Genomic DNA, 13,358 nt, shown 5'->3' with positions numbered 1-13,358 from the left:
AATTTCCCAGTTGACCTTGACCAGTTTTTCACCTCCATTATTGCTCATGCCTTTTATATATGTGAGCATGAATGAGTACAGTATGAAGTATATGTTCGTACTTGTGACCCCCGAGGGAATGTAATGCATGTAAGATGGAATGGCTGCCAGTGTAGCATACAAATTCCCTCACACTGGCCCATACCACACACACTGGCACCTTTTAGATATTTTGTGTTTGTTTGTTTTTTATTATTATTCAGGCACGTCTGTTTAAGGTGCTATATGTAGTTTAATGATATTAATAAATTAATGGCTTTTTATTGCCAATTTGTGAACCATTCACCGTCTTTCTTGGTTACCATTTCTCCTATGTAAAGAAATCGAGTCGGATTTTGCGCCTCTTTGTAGTCTTTAGCCCGTTAGGCCAAACGAGATTCAGAATGAAAAACACGGTTGACACCGGAAAGTGAGACCTCCACTTTGTTTTGAAAACTGAACCAGAGTTGACTTTCATCCTATTAAACAGGTAAGCTAACATTTCTGAAAATCACGTGAAATAAATTGTGATTTTGTGTTTTAGTTAGCTCAAGTTAGATAACATTACTTTGCCACAGTACTTCATCAGCTAATGCGAACCATATTGCTGTCCTGTGTACCGCCGGTATTATGTCCATGGTGGCAACAATCTCATTTTTAATATTCATTCTAGCTCACTAACCGTTTTGTTATCTTCCAGTAAATGTAGCTAGGCTGACATTGCTGAGCCTCTCCAGTGAAAGATACATAAATAGTTATTGAAAAGCAGTTAATGCCAACGTATCATGTCAGCTAAATGAAGTCAGTCTTTTGCCTTTGTTTTGGCTGATGCAGAGTACTGGCTCATGAGTTTGAGCACACACAGGAGCACACATTTGGAAACGTAGTGGTTGCAGTCTGAAACCTTACCACTAGAGGCCACTGAAAACTACACATGGGCCCTATAAATGAGTAATCAAGTAATTTAGTATTGCATTTTGATAAAGTTGTGGGACAGATTAGAAAAATAATAGTCGGAAAATTGAAGCTGACAATTGACAGTTTCCCAGACCTATATAAGACATTACACAACTGTTTTCACTGGCTGAGTAGGGAGTCTTTTGGATATGTTATTTATTGTGTTGTTTACATACAACTACACAGCCTACATGGACTTATAAAACTCTAAAAATAAAAGTAGTGCAGTAGCGGCGGTTATGCATTTGTAAGACAAGAACATAAGTAATAACATATTACCATTACAAACACAGGCTTTGTCTCCTTTCTGAAGTTGTAGAAGTGAAATCTGCCACAAAAATGGGTCTTCATTATTCATCAAAGTTAAAGGAACTGACATTGACATATTTTTAAGTATATGACACTTTTCTTTTAATTAATAAAATCTTAAAATAAATATTTCACCAAAGTGATATTGATGTGTACTGTAAAATCATTTTTTAGGTAAAACTTAAGAAATAGGTAACAGCTAACTTAAACAGGCACAAAGCTGCTCTGATACACCTCAGTGTAATCATTTTCATTATTAAGTGCCTGAGAAGTGCATGTGCACAAGGGTGTATGCACAGAGTGAGGAGTGTGTGCATGTGTGAATAAGGAACTATGCAAATGCATATCTGCAGGAGCAGTACAAACTCGAGCAAAGCCACAGCTCGACGGGCGCATATGTAATTGAGGTCAGGCCACTTCTCAGCCTTGTTCTCCAGTAAAGTATCACCAGTTTTCTCTGGTCATTTCTCCAGCAAAATGTCTGTCATTAAAAAACGCCTGACAATGACGGCCGTAATCCAGCCACATTAAGATTTCAATTCCCCTTGTCCTCTGTGGACAAGATGTAATAGCTCAAAAACATCTATTTTGGCAGATGGGACTGGATTTATTAAAGGGCCGTATTTCATAAATATAACCTCATCTAATCATCAGCCAAAGCACTTTTGATTACAGGCCCTAGTAAGTGAATGTCTTTAGAAGAGTGAGTTCCCTGCAGCTGACCTGGACCTGTTGATAAACTAGAAGAGCTGGCCATTGGAATGTGCTCATTTCATCTGCCATTAGCTACTCTTAATTAAAAAATGGTAGGAAAGGGGTGCACACCTGCAGTTCCACATGCACACACCCGTGGAGTGAAGGAGACCTCTGAGTATATGAAAGGTAATGAAAGCACATGGTATGGTCAATGCAGCCTTTGTGTTCACTGCTTACAGTACTCATAGGAGGGTGATGCGTGTGTGTGCAGTGTGATCCTGGGGGTTATGACTGAGTGCAGGCTACTCCTAAATGTTCTTTGATTTATTCGTGTAGGCGCGCAATATTTTTCCTCTACATTAAATGCTGGCTCTGAGGCTAACCTTTACCTCTGAGTGGAAGCCTCATTTGGTGGAAAGGGAAATTATTTCTGGGTCAGATGCTGTGCACATAAAAGCTCTGGTAATGCACAGAGTTGTTGTTTACTGCACTGGGAAGAAGCAGTGGAGTTTTCTTGGGGTTTTGAAGCTTTAGGGGTCTTGAAGAAGAAATGCGCCATGAGAACAGGGAAGACATGCTTTTAAAAGAACACGGATTTTATGATCACCACTTTTCTCAAAAAATAATGGTCTCTTTTGTAACTAGAAAAAAAGAGTACATTGCAGCTTACTGCGATAACAAAGTCTACCACAAAATTTGCGAGCCACCTCTGTCGTTCGGTCACACAAGGTTCACTTCTTGATGGAGGAGCTTTAATTCGTTTGTCTTGTACAGGGCAACTCCTTGACCTTGTGGATGGAGATTAATGAAGAGCTTTAGTGGTGATGAAGGCTATCAGGCACCATGCTCTCGTCGTCTAATAGAGCAAGAGTTTTACATAGCCAATTATGTCGTTTGCATTCCGCTTGTGCGCACAGTTCTGTCAAGGGGGAGCCCAGTCGGCTGTGGTATATTTGCAGTAGTAAAATATAAGGGTCATCTGGGTAGAGCAGACCAGAGTGAACAATTATATCTTTGTTGCGCTTGTTTTTACTTTCATTTCTAATTTTCGAGATGAGGAAAATCAGAGAGAATCAAGCTATTTCATAAGAAGTAGGTTTTGGAAAGGCAAGCTTGTAAAAAATAAATTTAAAAAAAGACCATGTGCATTTCTACAACCTTTGAAAAGCGACAAAAAGGTCAGTGTGTGTGCCATTCTGCAGTTAAACGCTACTGTAAAAAAGTCCCCAGCCTTCACAGCCCTTTTGATCATATGGTACAAAGTGTACAAGTGCAATTGTAAGCCATTACCACTCTTTGCTGCAATTACTGTCAGCCAGGCTCTTTGGGTACTACGCTCTGCTGTTCTGGTCCACAAACAAAGTGTAATTTCTATTTTTTTTTTTACTATCCAGAAACAGGACTTGAAATTTTGATCTATAGGGCAGTTTAACCTCACTATCTTGTCATCCGAAGAAGGGCAAAGTAAGATATGCATGATAGGTATAGGAGAGGCAAGAGGGTGATAGAGAAATCTACTTTAATCAATAGGTGTGTAATTGGAAGCTGTCAGTTAAATGTTTTAGTATCCCAGATGGTAATAGCAGTTCTATCGTTTTCTACACAAGATAAGGCAATTTGGTTCAGCCTACAAGGGGCTAAAACGTTTGCTCAGCAAGGCCCTGGGTGATGTGAGGGAGCAGGTCTCTCTTTAACCATTCAGAGTGGATGCATCTTTGTGTTCAAATGACTGTCAGGCTCAATTTTATTGATGGGAGATCTGTTCATTTCCAGGATCCCTGATAGAGAATGTCCTCTGATTAAGAGGCAGGAAAGCAGGTTCCATTAAGCTCTCCTTAATGCATTTATATTAGTTGGTTGTGCCATACAGGCTCTTTCACATGTTTAATTGGTCACTGTGTTTTAGTTGATACTGATACATTTAGGTCTGACTAATAAAACTGCTTTAAGTGCCATAATATGCCTTATTCTCAAGGGGTCGATTGGGAAATACCCTCATCATAGAGGATGGATACCTCTCTCATGTCACTGTGATAACTACTGAGCCAGAACCAGGAGACAATTAGCGTAGCTTAGCATAAAGGGGAAGTAGGGGGAAACAGCTGCCTGGCTCTGTTTCAAGTAGAAAAGTACACCAACTCTTAGTTACGTGATATAGAAATTTCTTGACAGACAGCCGCTGGGCGCAGCGATTTCATGGAGTCTCTGCTATTTGCAACCACACAGTGTTGACAAGACTCTAGGAAAATCTGTCCACTGTTTGTCAAGCATATAACTTCTTGTAAAATGACAATGTTATTGAGCTTTAGAAGTGTATTTTTAACTTTAACTAGAGAGCCAGGCTTGCTGTTTCCCCTGCTTTCAGTCTTTATGCTGTGCTAGGCTAATGGCCTCCGGGTTCTAGCTTCATATTTAATGGACTGACACAAGAGTGGTATCAATATTCTCATCTAACATCTAAATATGCATATTTATATATATGTATGTATGTGTGTGTGTGTGTGTGTGTGTGTGTGTATATATATATGAGTTTCCAGAAAAAATGTGTTTGACTTAATGACCCAACTGTAGGATGGACATTTTTTAGAGTGTAGACTGAGTAGTTTGGCCTGGCAAATTCAGAGGGTGACAGATGTCAGACACATCATTGGAAACCTGGTCATTTCCTACCAGTGCCAGCCACACGGCAGAGCCAAGTGCCTGACTCGGTCCCCAATGGATCGGCTGATGCTCCTGAGCAGGCTCTTAAGTGGGATCTGTGATGTTGCCATCACCCTCTCTGCACTGAGAACACTCTCTGTGGGTGTGACGGCTGTGAGCCCAGGTCTGTCCCCGAGCATCTGTTCTGTCGTCCCGCTTGCTGGCTGGTTTCTGCCTGTCACACCAGATCTATCTACATGCATATGCGTTTCTCTCTTTGTACCTGTCTTTACTCCTGTCTTTGGTCTTTGCTGTCTGTCTGCCTCTCTCTCTCTCTCTCTCTCTCTCTCTCTCTCTCTCTCTATTAAGGTCTTTATCTGTGAATCCCTAATGTCACATCTGAAGCTAATTGTTATGTCATCAGTTAGCTTCCTTGTCTTCTGAAGTGGTCACTCAAATACCATGCCATCCCCTCTGCACTCTCAGTGCTGCCCTTTGTCACCAGCTCTACTGCTGAAAAATTTGACAGCAGCTTTACCTATTTTCTTCCCAGTATATGTCTGTCATAGCCTCTTGTGCCTAACTTTTTTGTGAACATGAAAAATTATGTGAATGTTGTAAAAGGCTCATCCCCAAATCATGCACCTGATGATGCAAACATGGAATGAGTAGTAGAAAGACGCATCCCAAAGATCTCCAGTTATCCTTTTAACCAGATACAACAGAGAGACTACATAATGAATCACTGGTTTTGTAATGTGAGTTATCATTATTGCCAAAAAAGCCCAGACAGACCCTGGTGGGAAGTGGAGGGTGAAGTGAACAACTAAAAAAGGCCCAATTTTATAATCACTTCTGGCTTCTTCTTCTCCAAGAAATGTTGATTTAAGTAATACAAATTCGTGTTAAATTTATACCTTCGCAGGACCCAAACCACAGAAGCATTTAACTTCAAGTCACATTTGTGTAATGAAATAAAAATTTCATATCTGTCAAAAATGGTGTTACAGTTAACATACTATATAATAGGCAATGTTTAACACAATACATTCATTGAACTGGTCATCCATCTCTTCTTCATTCATCCGTCTCATTATGTGTAATTGCCTCAGTAGACCCACTGCACCTTCACAGGAGCACAAATCAGAGCAATCCTCTTTGCCTCAGAGTTAGCAAAGGCAGACCAACTGTCGGGTCAAACCTGAAAATCAAGAAGGTGGACAGCGACAGAACCGAGGTTCACCCTGATCTTCGACAGTGTTTGAAATCATTTGTCGGCCACTCAGCCTCCAACAAGAAAGAAGGCGGTGTGGTGGGGGGCGGGGGGGCCCGGGCTACGCAGCTTCCAAATAGCGAGGAAGGAATGAATTCAGTTGGGATTTCTAATTCTGCCAGACTGTGATTAATCCCATCAGTAAACAAAGCAGAGGTCATCGTGTTTTGGAGAACTCCAATTAGAGAGTAATCAGTGCTAATCAGACAAGCTGCTCACCGGCATCTTGGTGATTTCGGCAGTAAAGGGCTCTCTAGCGAATAGTCTGCCCTCCACACTGAGAACGACCGACCCACACTCTGTGATCCTGTTTTAAGGGAGTGGGAGGCAGAAGAAAGAAGGGAGGCTAATTAGCGATGCCATTCATTAGCGACTGCGTCTGATGTGTGCTTGGTGGGCTGGCAAAATGTAAGTGTTGCTCTGATGTGGCAAGTGTGCTTTAAGTAAGTGTGAGCACAAGTAGGCCTTCTGTGTGTAAGCTCAGGTACAGTTTATATCTGATATACGGTCTCTCAGTTGACTTTCTTAACTTTAGGAGTCAAGAATTAGGAATAGTCATTTGCCTAGATATCACCAGAGGGCATGTTGCTACAGATGTAAATGAACAGTGACTCACTGTTTTCTTCCAGTGTCCAGCTTTGAATCATAAAACTTGCTTTTGCATTTTATGCCAGCTTTCAAGGTTAAAGGCCTGACTAGATGAGATTGTTTGCCAATTGATGCTGCAGGGGCAGAGGGTACTTTTTATCCCTACAAATTGTCACTTACTGTCATAAATTAAAGGAATAGTTTGACATTTTCATTTAATATTTAATCAATAGTCAATGTCAAAATCCATTGCTTTTCATCTTGCATTAGTGCAGATGTAACGAAACCTTGACTGAGAGACTAGATCATCATTGCCTTGTTACAAAGTGATGTGTGCCTATGCAGAGTGCCATCACGCCCATATGTTGTGTGGACTGGTCCCCCAGAGCTTGCTGCTGGAAAGCACGAGTGTTGTTTCGTGCATGTGCATATGACCGCATATGAACACATGATCAAGCACAATGCGGTTATCTTTTTCAAGCTGCACTTTATAAACACCATTGCCTGCTGGTGTTTATAAAACATAATAAAATAGTTGTCTCACTTTTTTCAGGCACAAAGCCACAGAACACAGTCCTGAAGTCGTGACCAGGAGGATAGTTCCGCTTCATCTTCCCATCGAAGTTGAAAACACGAGGCGGGGTCCTACACAATTTATTTAGTGATCGTACACACATAAACACACACACAGACACACATAATTCTCGCCCCCTCATGGTGTTACACATTATTTAAAAATTTTTTAAAAATTAAACAAAAAAAGGGGAGGCATATTCGCCTGACGCACTGGTGTTTCTAGTTATGATATTTTGTAGCACTGTCTCCATACAGGTTCCCAAAGCGCCCTGCAATGAAGTAGGAGGGTGGAAATGAGAAAACATGGGAAAACAGGTAGCCTGGCGGTGTCCAAAGGCAATTTATAGTTTAGCGGCAGGATTTGTGCTAGACTATTACTAGGATGAACAACCTCATGGTGACGAATAGACTCCAGGAAGGAGCTGGTCCAAATTGTCATTTATAGGGCAGGTTCACAAGTAAAGGACAGAACCAATGACAAATTGGTTCAGTCTTCCAACTGGTCCAGTTTGCGTTCACAAAGGCAATACTCACACGTTCCAGAAACTGTAAACAAAAGCCATGTGGCAGAAATGTGATTTGATTAGTGGTCATATATTTACAGCGGGGAAAAAGACAACAAACCCATCGTACATCATGGAGCACAGTCAGGTTCGTGTTGGTCTGGAGCGCATATCAGCAGACTTTAGAGGACTGTGCATATGAATGTCTCACAAGACTCTTATCACAGATCATACCACGACTTGTTTGCATTTGCCATACAAAGTGTTATGAGTTAAGGATTTTGGTCTTGTTTTGTTCCATGTCTTGTGTTCTACTGTTTTGCCTTGTTTATTCTTGTGGTGATTTTGTGATGGTTCTCATTCTGTTTTCTTGTCTTACTTCATAGTCCTGCGTTTTAGTCCTGTGCCTTAGTGTTTACTCCTGGTCTGTATACTTCTGTGTTGTTTTTTTTGCATATGTCTGCTCTGTGTTCTTTTTGATCCCAGTTCAGTCTCTTTTCCCTGTTGGTTGTAGTTTATTTGTATAATTTGTGATCTGTCTGCTTGTGTTCTGGATTACTTTATTTATATTATTCTGATCTGTTCCATCTTATTTTGATATAGTCTGTGTTTAGTGTTTAGTAACCTGTGTTCTGTCTGTTCGCCCAGTGATCCCTCTGCCTGCCCATCTGCCTGTTTCCCCTGTTAGTCTCTCTGCTTGCCTGTGTGTCTGTGTGCTCGATTGTTCTGATTGCATGTCACCTGTGTTGTTCCCTCCCAGCTTGTTAACCCTGTATATATATTGCCTGTGTTTCCCTCAGTCTTTGTCCGGTCATTGTAGCTTGCTGTTGTCGCTTGATGTGTGATGTATTCTGCCTGTTCGTCCTCCCTTACCTGTTCTGTTGGATCTCTTTTTCGTTTGGATTGTTTTTGATTTTTGGAAACTCTGCTTGTAATTGTGCTCGCTTTAGTTTAATTTAATCTTTGAACTTTACCTGCCTGCATCCGTGCCCTGCATTTGGGTCCTCAACCACACACATACTCAGCCGAATTGTGGCACAAAGTAGGGCAGGGAAGTAAGTCGGCCACAATTGCAAACATCCAAAAATCACAAAGTTGGCCCCTACAAATAGACTAGTAAAGGATAAAAGCAGGCTATGTTTGCATAATCCATATATGCCTCTGCTGAAAGTAACGACTGTGAATTGTTTTTATCTTATTTTACTGATAAGCTGGTATCAATCAGAGCATCTATTACCCCCTCTGCCTCTTACTCAGAGGTTCCTCACCAGCAACAGGATAGTTTTAGCCATTTTTATCCCATTGACTTGTCTGAGCTTTTAAAAACAGCATCACAAATGAGTATCTTCCAGCCCACTTGATGTAATATCAACAAAGTTTTTACTGAAAGTAATGGATTCTTTCAGGCCCCATTTGATCTCTGTTTTTAACAGCTCCATATCTACTAGTTGTGTCCCTGGTTATTTTAAAACCGCTTGTGTGAACCCACTTTTAAAAAAACCTGATTTAGATCCCTCCTTCCCTCAAATTTTTAGATGAATTTCCAAACTATTTTGGTTGCAAAGATTATAGAAAGAATTGTGTCCAAACAACTCCCCTCTGTACCGGAAAATAACAAAATATTAGTACCACAGCATTGAGACTGCCCTGCTTAGAGTCACCAATGACCTTTTAATGTCTGCTGATGATGGCATGTGCTATGTCCTGGTACTCCTGGACCATAGCGCTGCATTTGACAACACTGATCACAACATCATGTTAGACAGAGTGAGGCACTGGGGTGGGGATCTCTGGTACTGCCTTAGAGTGGTTTTCATCCTACCTGTCCAATAGGAGGTTCTATGTGTCTTGTTAATAACTATGTCTATTCATTTTGTTCAGTTAAATATGGAGTGCCTCAGGGGTTGGTCTTTGCAAAGAATCTTGGTTTCAGGTTCGATAGTGGTTGAAGTTTTGAGCAGCACACCACAAAGCTTGTGCAGTCATGTTTTTACCAGCTCAGAAATGTGTCAAAAATATAATCAATGTTAACTTTTAAGGACACAGACATGCCTTCATCTCATCACGCCTGGATTATTGCAATAGCCTTTTTACTTGTTTAACCCAAAAATCTATTGATCGATTCAAGACTATGCAGAACTCAGCAGCCAGGCTTTTAACCAGAACAAAGAAATATGACCACATCACCCCTGTTTTAGCTTCATTACACTGACTCCCAGTATGTTTTAGAATTGACTTCTGACCTTTTAGTCCCATACAAACCAGCACGTACCTTGAGGTCCTCGGGCAGAGGTCTGTTGTCTGTTCCAGAGTCTCGACTGAAAACTAAAGGGGACAGAGCGTTTGCTGTCAGGGCCCCGAGGCTCTGGAACAGCCTGCCCGAGGAAATCAGGTCGGCTGAGTCAGTGAACTTTTAAGTCCCTTCTTAAACCATACTTTTACAGGAGAGCCTTGCTTTTATCATGTATTTCTTTTTTATGTTTTATTGTCTTTACACTTGTTAAAGCACTTTGTAACTTGTTTTTGAAAAGTGCTCTACAAATAAAGATTATTATTATTATTATATATTTCCTTGAATGAATGAATGCAAATGTTCCCCTACATGCTACATACATAAGTCAATATATCAAAAGGTGCTAACCTTTTATCAAGAATAAATATTACATACTATAATTATTATATATTGTACGTATTTGTTATTGTGGTATTTTTTTGAAGTAAGTTCTTCATATTTTTATTGTAATTTTTCCATTCTATATTTATGTTCTTGACTGTTCTAGTAGTCTGCCTTTCTTTTTTTTCCCTCTTAATGTGTTTATGGGACCAAACAACGAGACAAATTGGCAAAAATTAAAACCTACTCATTAAAATATATTCTGATAAATATTATAAATAACAACAAGAATACATTTAATTGTACATTAATAATTTATGTTTAAAATGACATACAACAAAACACTTCATGTGATTGGTTCAAATGGTGTTCACACCAAAAATTTACCGCTCCAGTTCACTTGACAGCTGTCCGACATCACCCCTCCGAGCCGGACCAGAGAGCGGTTATTTAGTCCATATTAGAGTTTAGTCTTCCGTTCACACCTACCCCACCGAACAACACCAAGGGGGTAAATGCTCCAACCGGACTAAACAAGGCTGGTGTGAACCCACCCTTACACGTTATTTCCATGGATTAAACAAACAAGATACAACATGTTATTTAGAAGCTTTAGAGGTCATTGTAGGTAGAACCTGGACAGAATTTATGCTAAGCTAAGCTAATCATCCCTTGGCTCCAGCTTTATATTGAATGCACAGAAATGAGGGTAGAATCGATCTGCTTATCTAGCCCCCATCATGAAGTGAATAAGTGCATTTCCCAAAATATCAAACATTTCCTGTAACAAATATGATTTGTGATTAGTGGTTCACCCCCCCTTCCCTCTCTCTCTCCCCACGCTCTACTCTTTCTCTGTAGCGGCATGATTGGTCTGCAGGGAGCCCTAATCAAATGACTCGCAGGCCATTGCAGCTGCCATTTCAGCCATTTCGGTGGAACACACACAGATGCTGGGGAGGGTTCCCTTCTGGCCTATCTGACCAAATAGTGATGTAAGGCTTTAGTCATCTCTATTACCTGTCTCAGCTTTGGAGACATTTATAGGCCAAGGAGTGCACTACAATAATGAGTTTGTGTTTATTGCTAACATGTTGCTGGTAGAAATGGCAGATCCAAAGTGATTTGTGAGTTTAATTCCTCCACTTGGCCCTCTGATGGGCTATTTTCCCCCCCACGCCCCAATATACATAAATGACATGTTAATGACTCATACACTGATAATGCCTCTGTGGGCGGTGATTTGTTAGATCCATTCATACCTTACCATAGGTTATCTGCGAATCATACTTCTGACTGTGAGCTGTGATTGCTCAACAAAAATCGATAAGTACTTTCAAGATGTTTTAGCTTCACCTTCTGTCAGAAAAAATAACAGGATTTTGTTTTGTCTTGAGACTTTGGGAAGGTTCTTGATCAATGTTCATTATGTCATCGACATGTCTAGATTGCTTTCAGGAGCTCTTTGTCTTTATCCTGAGAGAAGTGTAGCTAGGTGACCCAACATGCTGCAATGTTAACTGCATTTCATGGTTTGGCAGTCCTTACATTTCATTCACATTGCACAGCTAATTGAATTCACTTTCATAGTTGTTATTAAAACGAAAGTTCTGAGAGAAAAATCAAAGGGAAAAGCCACAAACAATTTGCTGACACCATAATCTGCACCTTCCTTTTTCTGTCACATTTGCAAAATCCCTTGCCTAAAAAGAAGCGCTGTTTTGGGGCAGTCGACTTGGCTCCTTTCAAAGAAAAAAAGCCCCCACCGTAGCCCTTTTGCCTAAAAGATTGATTAAAAAAGAATGGAGCCTCGTCTTGGGTAGCACAGCCTCCAATTAGCATCTAGTTAAGCTATTTGGAGTAACGTTACTGTGGAATTTGAAGGCAGTCCATTGGGAAAGTATTTCTCGCTGAGGGAAGAAAGGAATCCTTATATCCTCCCTAATTAAAACATGATTTACGCTTAGTCCCAGCTATGAAGTTGCCTTTGATGGTTCTTTTGTCAATTAAAAGTAAGTCCTACAGCAGATTATATAGCACTCATTACAAGCAGGTTATTCTCAAGGACATGCAAGTTCTAGCTTTCAAGTAAGGAGCGGCTGGGTGGGTTAGTGCAAGGACACAAACGGAGAACTCACAAAATGAATACGATTCTGTACTTGTTTATGTAACTCTTCTATCAAGGGCTGGTCTCTCAAGAGTCTCTCACGCCTCCTCGTTTTCCCTCCTCCTATTCCTCCTTGCCTCCCTCTCCCTGTTTCTCGTGCTCTCCTCCACACAAACAAAAGTAGACATCTCATTGCTATCGTCAGTTGTGCGCCTCCGTGTTCTTCCTTCGTGTAATGGACACGGCTGTTATCAGCTGAATCCTGGGCTGCACATCTGCCAAAGTCCTCACGCTCCATTTACGCCCCGCCATCGAAACACCAATACAGCACTTATGCACTTCAAAAAAATCTTAGCCTGCCTGAAAGAGAAGGGCAGCATGAATATTTAACAAGGAAACTGCTTTTAGACACTGGCAGGCAAAAAAAGGGGGCACGGCTGGTCTGAATGTCTTCAGCTGATGAGACTGAGACAAAGAACAAACATCCGGCTACCCTCCAGACACCTCAAAGCTGTATTCAGGATATTCATTGGCCCTGACGGAATAAATAGTATGTCAGGGCATTCAGCGGAGGGTATTCTTCCCGTTGATATTCAGCAACCAAAGCCCAAAAATAATGTTATGTCACCAAGGTTTGTCTGGTTTTGGAAAACTTCATACTCTTTCCTGCAATAAATCTTCCACACACTCCTCATACTCCTAAAGGAGAAGCTGATACCTATTCCCTTTTTCTGTGCTGGCTTTAATTGCAGTTCCAAAGTTGGCGCTAGATCAGACAAGAGAAACCCCTACGAGCTGTTCAATATTCGACAGCGGATTCAATATTGCTAATTCCCCTTCTGGCTGGGAGAAAACAGTGCGTCATGATTTAGGCTGACAGCAGAGTGTGTATTTGAATGAGACAGTAAGATATAAGAACCCCCTTTCCTGACCTAAGTCACCTTGCACCCTCCGCAATCTATCGTAATACAGTGCCATTGCTTGCTGTAATTGCCCCGTCACAACTGCCCCTCCCCGCTTTCACCCGGGGTTTGTAGGTGTAGATTTAAATAGAAATCGACAGGATCAAATGGGATC

The sequence above is a fragment of the Micropterus dolomieu genome, linkage group LG16, assembly GCF_021292245.1.
Source record: "Micropterus dolomieu isolate WLL.071019.BEF.003 ecotype Adirondacks linkage group LG16, ASM2129224v1, whole genome shotgun sequence".
Lineage (NCBI taxonomy): Eukaryota > Metazoa > Chordata > Actinopteri > Centrarchiformes > Centrarchidae > Micropterus > Micropterus dolomieu.
Note: the sequence above shows the minus strand (reverse complement) of the source record.